Raw genomic sequence first — 10,882 nt, 5'->3', positions numbered from 1 at the left:
GAGCTCTTGGGGTCCGCGTGCCCAGCAGTGAAGAGGAGCACACTCAGCAAGACTAGTTTGCCTCCTGTAGGAGGGCGGGCCAGACCGGGCCGGGCCGGACTAGGGCAGCCACAAGCCGGGCCAAGGAAGACCAGAGCAGGGGTTGGAGCGGGCCGGACCCTGGGTGCGGAGGAGGAGGCTCCCGCCCGGCCCGAAAGCTAGTCCGCGCGCGGAGCTGTGCCCAACTCTAGCCGCCATGACGTCACGCGGGCCGGGCAGCCAATGAGGACGACGCTGGCGTGGATATTAAGGAAAGTTAGCGCCTGCCTGAGCACCCTCTTTTCTTATCATTGACATTTAAACTCTGGGGCAGGTCCTCACGTAGAACGCGGCTGTCAGATCTGCCACTTCCCCTGCAGAGCGGCGGTGAGAAGTGTGGGAACCGGCGCCGCCAGGCTCACCTGCCTCCCCGCCCTCCGCTCCCAGGTAATCGCCGGGGCTCGGGCCTCGGCCCGGCTCCGGGCCCTCGGCGCCTCTCCGCCGCCCGCGACTGGTGTCCCCCAAATCAAAGCCCGCCCCAAGTGGCCCCGGGGCTTGATTTTTGCTTTTAAAAGGAGGCAAACAAAGATGGAAGGGAGTTACTGAGGGCGGGATAGGAAGGGGGTGGAGGAGGGACGTGTCTTTGCAGTGTGTGCTTTTCTGCAAAAGTAGCAAAATGTTCCAGTCCCAAGAGTGGACTTCCAGTCCAGCCCGGAGCTGGGAGTAGGGGGCGGGGGTCTGCTGCTGCTGTCTGCTAAAGCCACTCGCGACCGTGAAAAATGCAGGAGGTGGGGACGCACTTTGCATCCAGATCTCCCCTGCGTCGCAGTTTACGACATTCGCGCGTCGGGAAGACAGTACCTGCGCCTGGAGCGCTTAAAAACACCCCGCAGCGGGTCCGGCGAGGTGCAGAAGTTTCCCGCGGTTGCAAAGTGTAGATGGCTGGACCGCAACAAAGTCTAGAGCTGGGGTTCGTTTTTCAGAGTGACGCAGAGTACGAAAGAATGCGTCCAGCAGAGCTGGGCAGCGCGAAAAGCCCCCAGCTTGTGATTTGAGCTTCACTTCGGAAGACCTAATAATTAGCGATTCTCACTGAGCTAGAACGCGGGCTCGGGTTACTGCGGGCGCTGCGCTGGCTGCCTCGGAGGGAGAGCGCGAGGGCGCCAGGGAAGCCGGGACGTCAAGCCCGGGAAAGAACAGCGCCCACCACCCGGCGGCCCCTGGAGGGCCAGAGCCAGGGGCCGGAAGTGTCCCCGAAGTGGGTCAGGGAAGGGACGACCCAAACTTAGACTAACTCATGGTTCAGCCGAGTGAAAGTCCTGGGAGCCCAGCCCTAAAAGCTGCTGGAGACGCCCAGGGCGGTTTAGGCGGGGCACCCGAGCACTCCGCCTGGGAGTTTGGAGCGGCTTCTGGGCCAGGCCCCGGCTCGCCACCGGCTCGTCCCCAACCCCCCACTCCCACTCGCGCTCCTGCGCCCCCTCTCTAGGTCTTCTGTGAGCATCTTCGGAGCTCAGGCACCTGTGACAGGTGTTTGGGACCACCGCCCAACTCCGAGCGGTGGCCGCCTCCCTGCTCTCCTCACCTGGAAACGGGGGACGCGCGCAGTGGCCCTCCGGCCACGTGCCTTACCTGGCCTGCGTCCTCTCCTCCGCGGGTTCCTCTCTCAGGAGCTGGGCGGCGAGCAGGTTGTCCGCTTCGCAGTGGGAAGTGGACCTTCTCCTCCAGTCATAAATCAAACCCAGCCATCCTCGGGCCTCCTCCCTCATTAGAGATGTTTATTGGAGATTGTGTTTATTCGGCTGTCACGGCGAGAAAACGCGGTGACATAATTACCTCTGACCAGAGTCCTCGCCCCGCGCCCAGGGCCAGCCGAGGACCTCCTCTGTCGCCTTCTCATGCCCATGCCCTTCGTGATCGGAGGGCGCCTGTGATAGGCTTGTCTTTTTTTCCTCAGACCCTCTCACAGAATTTGGCTGATTGGAATAACTATTCAGATTTCCTCAGGGCCCGGAGGTTATTTATTTATTTCAGAATTGGAAAGGAAAACCGCAGGGAACCCAACGCCCCTCCAGGGCAGAAGGGGGCAGCGCGCGCGAGGCGTAAGGAGAGTCCCTCTGGCTGCACAAACTTTCCCGCGGGCCGGGCCGCGCGCGCGCAGGGACTGGACGCTACCCGGCGCCAGAGCCGGGCCTGAGGACCGGGGTCTGGCGGGGAAGGAGGGCTGTCAGCCTGGGTGGTATTATTTGTTGCTTCATTTTTTCCTTTGCTTTCCTCTCGGGAGGAATCAGAGGCATTGGGGCCGCGTACTGAGGATTCTTAAATTTTCCCCGGCCCGCCGCACTCGGAGGAGCCAACCCGCAATTCCTTCCCCGCCCCTCTGTCTCCGGCAGTGGTTTTTCCCCCGCTAGCCAGGTTTGGAAGTCACCCTCTGTGAGACTGGGTTAGGAAGTGATGAAAAGCGCCGAATTGGTTTCTAATTGAAAATACTTTTTTTGGAGATAGCGCTGACAAATATATGGGATCCCCGCTTTTGATCCCTCGCTGCCGCCTCTGTTCTCCAGTTGCTAATAAAGCTCGCATTGAGCCCCTTAGTGCCTTGATTAACAGGCAGATTAACTCTTACTGGGGTTGGAAACAGCTTGTCCTAATCAATGTCGTTTTAAAAGCCCGTCAGGATGCGCTTAGCTCCGGTTCCCTGGCTGCTGGGGCGAGCCAGCCATGACATTTGCTCACCCCTCCTCCTCAGCCTCAAATCCCCCAGTAAAGCCCCCAGTTCCTGCCAGCCTGTCCCATCTCTAAGACGGGACAAATCGCAGGACTGGGTCGTTGTACCCTACAACAGGCCGCGGTTTAGAGAGGGGAGCTCCAGGGAGAAGGGACTGAGGTGGCCTTGGCTTGTTTGCTTTTCCTTTAAAGCTGAACTCTTGCCTCTTGGGGGCAGAGGTTACAGGGAAAGGAGAGATGGGGGATCATCTCAGGGTGAAGAAATGGAAAGCAAACTTTCCTAGGAACCCTATTTGCAAAAATCGGAGAGTGCCGCTGATTTCAATTGTCCTATGCGTCAGGAGTTTTAAACCCAACGCCTATCTAGACAACAGCATGGAGGGGCTGGGAGGCAAAGTCTTGAGAATCTGACCCGCTAGGCTGCTAGGAATCCCTCTGCGGGGAAACTCCACTGAACAATGTTATTTTAAAGAGTATTTTGGGAGTGAGGGGGAGGGAGAGAGAGAGACAGACAGACAGACAGGCTGGCTCGCCTCCCAGTGTGAATGGAAGAGGACTGAGGACTGAACCAAGGAGTCCCTAGCACTAGCCATTTGGCAGGAGGCGAGGAAGGGCGAGGGCACCGCGGCTTCCCCCCAGCCGAGCAGTGGTCACAGCCTGGAGGTGCCACAGGGCTGCTCAGGGCTCTTCTAGACTTCTCTAGGCTCTGAGCTCGGCGAGACTGCCGGGTGAGCGGGAACCGGCAGGTTGCTGGAGAAAGGAGAGGGACAAAGGCCTGGAGAGCGGGGGAGGAACCCGGAACTGGGCGGCCAGGGTGGGCGCCTTTGCCTTTAGTGCTCGTTGGACCCGTTTGCCAGCTCCGCGGTCCAGGGAACCCACCCTCCCAGGGTCTGCAAAGAGAGAGACGTTTGGGGCACTACAAAGTGACACAGGTGTTGCTAAGACTTTCCTTCTCCAAAGAAATGCCAGTCTTCACCCTTTCCAGCAAGCCGGCGCTGCGCCTCTGCTTGGCCAGGGAAAGAGGGAGTTCGGAGGTGTCAGGACTCCCGGTGGGAGGCTCTTGGTTCTGAAGCTGGGAGCTGGACGTACATCCTCCCAGATGTGCCTCCCCGGAGGCCGCCCCCAGACCGGAGACCTGATGGGGTGGGCACAGGGAAATGCCAGGGTGCCGGTGAGATGCTTGCCTTATCTCATACTGACTCATCAATACTGGTTAGGGGCTCAGGCCCCGGCGAGCCTCTATCCCCCAGAGGGACTCCCTCCACGCAGACAGTCCGGCTGCCGGTGGAACGACCCCGGCAGCCCCCCGCGGGAACTCAACCGCCGGCCCGAGAGGTCCTCCCTCTGGCCACAGGGGGCGGGGGGGGGGTCGGGGCTTGGGGAGAGGCGGGGAAAGGCTAGACAGAACCTAAGGCGCAATTCCCTCCGCCTCTAGCGCCTTGTAGGGCAGCTAGTGGGCCTCGGGCGTGTTGGAAGCCGCAATTAAAATGGCGACCTGCGAGTTGTCTCGATTTTGTGCACACCTCTGGCAACCGCGCCCGCACCTCGGTCTCGGCCCCCACAGCCCCAGGCCGCGTCGCACCCAGTGCGGGTACTTGGCAGAGGGTGTGAGACTCCCCACGAGGCAGAACAGCACCCCCCACCCTCTTTGAGACCAGTCCAGAGAGAACGAGGAAATCTCGCTCTCACCCCTCTCTCCTTAAACTTTGAAAACTCTGCCTCATTCTGGGGCTGAGCTCACCTCCCCAAATATTGACACATGGGAAGCAGCCAAGCCCTTTTTGTTTCTTGTTTGTGCGGAGGAGTTTCCAGGAGTCTTTCCCCGAGCCCCCTTCCCCACCCAATGACGTCAGTGGCATTCACTCCTCAGTCCTTGCCTTTTCTGATTTTTTGTTAAAACTTTTCTCCGCGGCGAGATGGGGGTTGGAGGGGTGGGAGAAGAAGCTGATTCAAAGAGCCAGTGCCCTGGGGGGAAATAGCAACAAGATTACGGCTGCTTCTTTCCGAGGCAAAGCTTAAGAAGGTGCTAATCCACTCGGTCGCTAATTGAGAGGTTGTAAAAATGATACTTGCCTCCAGTTCGGACAGTCACTGCTCCCCCCCCCCCCCCCCCCCCCCCCCCTCCGGTACAACGGACTTGAGTCTCGAGTCTAAACTTCTTTCATGCTCGCTTGGGACGTAAAAGAAAAGAGAAACAGAAGACCGACTTTTGCTGGTCTGGGACTCAGGCCTGCAGCCCCACTTCCCGGGATCCTCCGAAAGTCGCGCTCCTGCGAAATGAAACCTCGCACAGGAGGCCGCGGACCTGGACACCCGGCGCCACCTCCTTAACCTCTGACCCGGGTTTTCTCCTGGCGCTGCTAGCTCCTGGGCCGCGGGAAGGGTTAGAGCCGGCAGCCCTCCCCAACCCAGGAGGGGAGAGGGTTGTGTGACCCCCAACTGTGGCTGGGGCCGGGGTGTCCTTCACTCCTGGGTGCTCTGCCCGAGTTCCTCGGTCCTGGCGTTGCTGGGTCTGGGGCAGGGACAAGAGGGTGAAGGCCCACACGTGGCCCCGCGGCCCAGGGCAGCTTGCAGCTTCCTCACTGTCCCGGCTCGAAGGGGCTGCAGCGGCGCGGCCTGTCATCAGCGAGTTCAGGTCCCGCAGACTTTATTGATGAGCTCTGACTTTCAGCACTTTCCCTAAGTCCAGAAGAGTTGTAGAGTACCCGGTGGCGGCTACATTTCAGCCTCCGCGTCACAGCTTTCCAGCCCCCTTCCCCCTTGCCCGGTCCTGGGGTGTGTACCGCAGCCCGAGCCTTCCCCTTCCTGGCTCCGTGGCCCGAAGCCACCGAGAGCTCCGGACAGCGCAGGACCAGGCAGCCGCTCGCTCTCCTGTCACCTTAACTGCGGGCTCGGAGGGGCGCCTTTGGAGTGTACTGAGGTGTGTCCTAATCGTGCGGCATTCAACAAATGGACTTCTGGTGTGTGGTCAGAAGAGAAAAGCCATTTACTTACTTTACTCCCCGGTTTTCTGGCAACAGCTGAAGGGGAGCTGCCTCCGTGGATTGAGCAGACTCAGGAGAGGGAGTTGTGGTGCGGAGACACGCACCACACACAGATGACCGGGGGCACAAAGGACACACGCTGACATACCGACATCACCGGTGGGACACTCACACACACGCGCGCGCGTGCACGCGCACGGACACACACACACACAGAGAGAGAGAGAGAGAGAGAGAGAGAGAGGAGAGAGAGAGAGAGAGAGAGAGAGAGAGAGACTTTCCCAGCCTTGGTCATCCGCCCCCTCTCCAACCCAGGCTTCCATTCCTCCTCCCCTCTTATCTCCCCCTTGCTTCCCCTCCTCTTGGGCGCCGCGAAAAGCAGCAGCACTTAGTCAACAAATGGCACGTGGGAGAAGTTGGTGAGTGTTTGGTGAGGACTCTTCAGGGCTTTTCACAAGAACCCTCTGTACACAAAGTAAGTGGAGTGTTTACTCGGGCCTCTCCGGCCCGGGCTATGCCTCCGCTCCCCTGCGCACCGCGGCTTCCGAAAGGAGAAAAGAGAGAAGAAGGGGCCGAGGGAGTGGGGTGGAGAATTGGACAGGCCCTGGAGGTTTGGGCTGGGGAGGCCGCTGGCCTAGTTTAGTTCTGGGCCCGGCAACCTCCTCTCGGCCTAGGCTTCGCCGCGGCCTCCGCAGCTGGAATGGAGCTGCCGGGAACCAATGATGCTCCCGCCCCTTTCCTCTTCTTCCAAGGGGCCAGGTGGGCTGGGGTGCGGCAGCAGCGGTGCTCTGCGTCTTGGGGCTCAGGTCGGGATGGGATAGGGGCAGGCGGGGGCGGGGCGGTAGGCCACGCTGCTGGGGAGTTGGCAAGAAAGGACAGAGCAGAAACTTGTACCCTCCGTAGACTGAGAGTCCAGCGCCCAGCTTAGGGGTAGTGGGGGCGCGACCCCCAACCCAGAAGCCTCCACTTGACCACTCAAGTTCGCGGCGGCAGTGCGGGCTGCGCCTACTCCCGGCGTGCTCGGAGCGGGGAGATGCCGGCGAGCGCCAGAGCCCGGACGTGGGGGCCCTGCGCCGGGGAGAGGAGCCGGGACCCACCGGCGAAGCCGAAAACAAGTGTATTCATATTCAAACAAACGGACCAATTGCACCAGGCGGGGAGAGGGAGCATCCAATCGGCTGGCGCGAGGCCCCGGCGCTGCTTTGCATAAAGCAATATTTTGTGTGAGAGCGAGCGGTGCATTTGCATGTTGCGGAGTGATTAGTGGGTTTGAAAAGCGAACCGTGGCTCGGCCTCATTTCCCGCTCTGGTTCAGGCGCAGGAGGAAGTGTTTTGCTGGAGGATGATGACAGAGGTCAGGCTTCGCTAATGGGCCAGTGAGGAGCGGTGGAGGCGAGGCCGGGCGCCGGCACACATACATTAACACACTTGAGCCATCACCAATCAGCACAGGTGTGCTGGCTGCAGCCACTTCCCTCACCCACACTCTTTATCTCTCACTCTCCAACCGCTGACAGCCCATTTTATTGTCAATCTCTGTCTCCTTCCCAGGAATCTGAGAATTGCTCTCACACACCAACCCAGCAGCATCCGTGGAGAAAACTCTCACCAGCAACTCCTTTAAAACACCGTCATCTCAAACCGTTGTGGTCTTTAAGCAACAACAGCAGCACAAAAACCCCCAAGCAAGCAAAACTCTTGACAGGAGCCTTGACAACCAGAGAGGATGCCTCATAAAGGTGAGTCCGCTTCTTTCTTCTCGCTTTAATTTTATTGCAATATTCAGACAGGTCTCCCCCTTCCTCCCCCCTTCCTTCCTCCCCTCTCGCCGGTCCCCTCCCCCACTGCTACGCCGGGAGAGTTGGGCCGGAGAAGTTTCCACGCAGGAGCCCAAACTTTCTACTTCCAGCGAAAGCCTGCATTGGAGGGCGACCGCCGGTGACCGGGAGCGGCGCGGGGCTCGGGGCGGGCGGCCGGCTCAGCCCCAGCGCCCTCGCCAGCGCGGGCTGAGCTCGCAGGAAGAAGCGAGGCTCCAGGCGCCACAGCTCCCGGCCCCAGCGTCGCCCAACGCTCCCGACCTGCGGGAGAGGACGAAGAGGCTCTGTGGTACCCAAGCCCTGGAACGGCGGCAGAGAGCAACTGCTGCCGGCTGCTTTGTCCAGCCCGAGGCCCAGCGAGCGCGCAGAGAACAGGCGCGCCGAGGCAACCGGCTCACCGCACCGCAGCCCGCCAGCCGGCCCTCGGGCTTTGTGCCGCCCTCGGCTCCGGCGCAGAAGAGTCCGCCGGCACTCGAACTCCGAGGGGGCACCGCGCCGGCCACCAGCCCGAGCGGAGTCATTCGGCAAGGCAGCCGCACGCTGGAGGCAGAGAAAAGAGCGAGCTAGCACGAGCCGGGAAGGAAGCCACCAGGCCAAGGCGGTGGGACGCGCGCTCCGAGGGAGCTCAGAGCCCAGCAAGAGGACTGTCAGCTTCTATCCTGTCCCCGGGCTCGTGGCCCCAACTCCACTGGAGCGCAGAGCTCGGAACTTGAAAACTCTCAGCTCCCCAGGCTTCCCCCGACTCTCATCTCCCTCGCCCCGCGGAGGCTGGGGCTCTTCCCTGTCCTCCGGCCCCCTTCGCTCGGTGGGTATTTTTCCTTGTTTTCCTCTGATCCAGTCGCACCAGGGGTTGGCATTTCAGCAAGTTTTGAGATGCAGAGGTGGTATGCTTTTTTTGTTTGTTTTACTCTGAATCCCCTTATGTTTTTCTTGGTAAGGCCTTAAAAATAAATCTATATGAAAGCATTGGCTTTCCCACTCTAATCATTTCCTCTCCCAGCTAATTAGTCGGAGTAATTTGAGAGCTTTCGATTCTAAGACCCCAGGAGGAAAAGTGTCTTTTCAAAGTTTATAAAGTTGTTGCCTCTTTTCCTTGTGCAGATTTTCTGTCTCCCTGCGCCATAATAGCCCTGAATTTTAGCAAGTGTAATTGGGGGAAATGGAGTTGAATTTCAAGTGGAAATGCTTTCTTTTTCGAGTGCTAAAACCCGGCTCTTGATTCATGAGTGATTTCTAGAAAGTTTAAAAACAAAGTGAACGTGGTTTCTTTCTTTCTTCCTTTTTATTTTCCTTATACTCTCCGAAGCTCCCTAAGCCATTTTGGATGTTTAACTCGAACTTGGGAAGGTTTTAGAAGGGGCTGGGATCAGAAAATGAAATTAAAGGCAAAGAGCTTGAAAGCCTGGCAAGTTTACTGAGGAGAAATAATAGTTGTTGCGGTTGACATTACATTTTTTATAGCCAGTGACCTTTGCAAACGTATGAAGGCAGTTTGATTAGTTGTTATCTTATTTGGCCCTAGAGAGTAAAACTTTGTCATCTTAATTGCTAATTATTCTTCTGGCTGGGGGCGGGAGGACCTAGAGTGAGCTCTCCCCTTTACCCTAGTTAAAGAGTTTGGGGCTGGAATTTGAGAATTAAGTAATTAAAATAACAGCATTTGAAAACTGAGGCTTGTGTTGGGGACAGAGAGGTAGAGGCAGTGGCCCAGCGGTCTGGTTGTCCAAGGCAGGGGCGATTCCAAAATGTCTGGAGACTCCTTCGTTCAGGATGTGGGTCTATGGCCCTAGCGAGGCTGTACAGAGCCTCGGGCTGAGCTGGGAGACTTGGGCTGCAGCTGGGGTGTCTTACCTTTCTGGTGCGCAGGACTGCTTCCGGGTGTCGATGTGCCCCACTTCCAGGGTTGCTTTTGCACTTAGTGTTCAGGTTTACTTAAGTAATTAGATAGCTTCTTAGCCGAGAAGGGAGTAGGAATGGAGCAGAACTGGAATTTGAAATACTGCCACCTTCCCAGCTGCTTCGAAAACTAATCAGCGAGGCCTCTCAGGGCTCAGCTACTGAATTTTTAAAAATGGCATCAAGAATTTACCAGCCAGGATGGGGGCATTCCATTGCGATTGTGTACAGCGTGGGTTACAGAGTGGAATTCAGGAAGCTTTACCCCTCCTAGGGGAATTCCATTCCCCCTCTCCCCACCTACTGCTCCTTTGCAGCTTCAGGGTCCTGCATTTGGTGGGGTGGGGTATCCTGCGTTTGAGCTGGAGGTTTTGCCTGTGCAGGGCATGACTACGGTGCCGGTGCAGGGACTGAGAGAGTGGAGGGAAGCATTGGAGAGCCAATCTAGATAAGGGTAACTAGTAGCCCTCTGCTGTGGCCAATATTTACCCAATGCTGAGAAAAAGTCCTAATTTTTTGGTTTATTTTTATGGACTTAAGCTGGCTACCAAGTAGTTAAAAATTAGACCAGGAATGGCCTTGTAGAGCAAAATGTGCTTCTTGAAATTCTTTGCTTGCAGGCAGGCAAATCAATAATCATCATAGGTAAAACAGAAAAAATAAATGCACTTTAAAAAAAACAGGGAGAAAAGATGCTGTGACAATTTTGTTATTTTACCTCTTTTTTTTGGGGGGGGGCCAGAGCTCTTGAATGGGCTCTTTATTGTAACTCCCTTTTCCCAATTGAGCTCCCCACAGTGCCGTTGTATTTTTTTACAGCCTCTAACAACTCACATCAGTAACACAATTACCTCCAGATATTTATAACAAGAAATTGCTTTTCTATTTTCTCCACTTGTCCGAAAGCCTTCTTTTTGGGGAAAGGTAGGGAGGGGTTTGTGGAGGACCAGCCTCGGGGAACCCCACACTGGGTCAGGGCTTATGAAGCTAGAAGTGTCCCTCTGTTCCCTTTGTGAGTTGGCGGGTTGATGGTACATTTGGTTGGAAGCTGTGTTGCTGGTTAGGGAGACTCGGTTTTGCTCCTTGGGTTCCAGGAAAGGCAGAGAATAGAAGCCATTGTTCGCCGTCTGTAGGCTTTGTTGACCACGCTCACCCCCTCCTGTTCGTACTTTTTAAAGCAGTGAGGCGAGGTAGACAGGGTGTGTCACAGTACTGTAAAAAAGGTGAAGATCTAAATGGCAAAAGAGAAGTTAATCACAATAAGTAAGGTTTGGGAGAAAAAGTTGGGCTTGTCACTTTCAAAGTCCTAGAAAGCTGGGAGATAGATGGAGAGGGGGCCATTGGGAAGCTTTCTTGGTGTGGGGAGAGGAGCGGGAGATAAAGGGGTAATCAGAGTGTTGGGTTCTGGGGTCTTGTGAAATTCCTTAAGGAAGGAGGAAGGCC

General features: G+C 57.1%; 1 protein-coding gene across 15 annotated transcripts in view; it reads left to right on the top strand.

The window, feature by feature from the left end:
- The first annotated feature begins 296 nt into the window (after positions 1-296).
- PAX6 (paired box 6) overlaps positions 297-10,882 on the top strand; it is a 28,257-nt gene continuing 17,671 nt past the window's right edge. For 3 of the 15 annotated variants that reach the window (XM_017547123.2, XM_017547117.2, XM_017547112.2), the window contains exons 1-2: positions 6,945-7,178; positions 7,278-7,465. The gene's annotated coding sequence lies outside the window, so the exon portion shown is untranslated. Of the gene's footprint in view, positions 466-6,045; positions 6,202-6,944; positions 7,466-7,625; positions 8,349-10,882 lie in introns of those variants that run through there. The other 12 variants (XM_017547119.2, XM_037745223.1, XM_017547120.2 and 9 more) reach the window with 10 other exon arrangements.

The sequence above is a fragment of the Cebus imitator genome, unplaced genomic scaffold (assembly GCF_001604975.1).
Source record: "Cebus imitator isolate Cc_AM_T3 unplaced genomic scaffold, Cebus_imitator-1.0 Scaffold195, whole genome shotgun sequence".
NCBI lineage: Eukaryota > Metazoa > Chordata > Mammalia > Primates > Cebidae > Cebus > Cebus imitator.
Note: the sequence above shows the minus strand (reverse complement) of the source record. Positions and strands in the feature narration are given on the sequence as shown.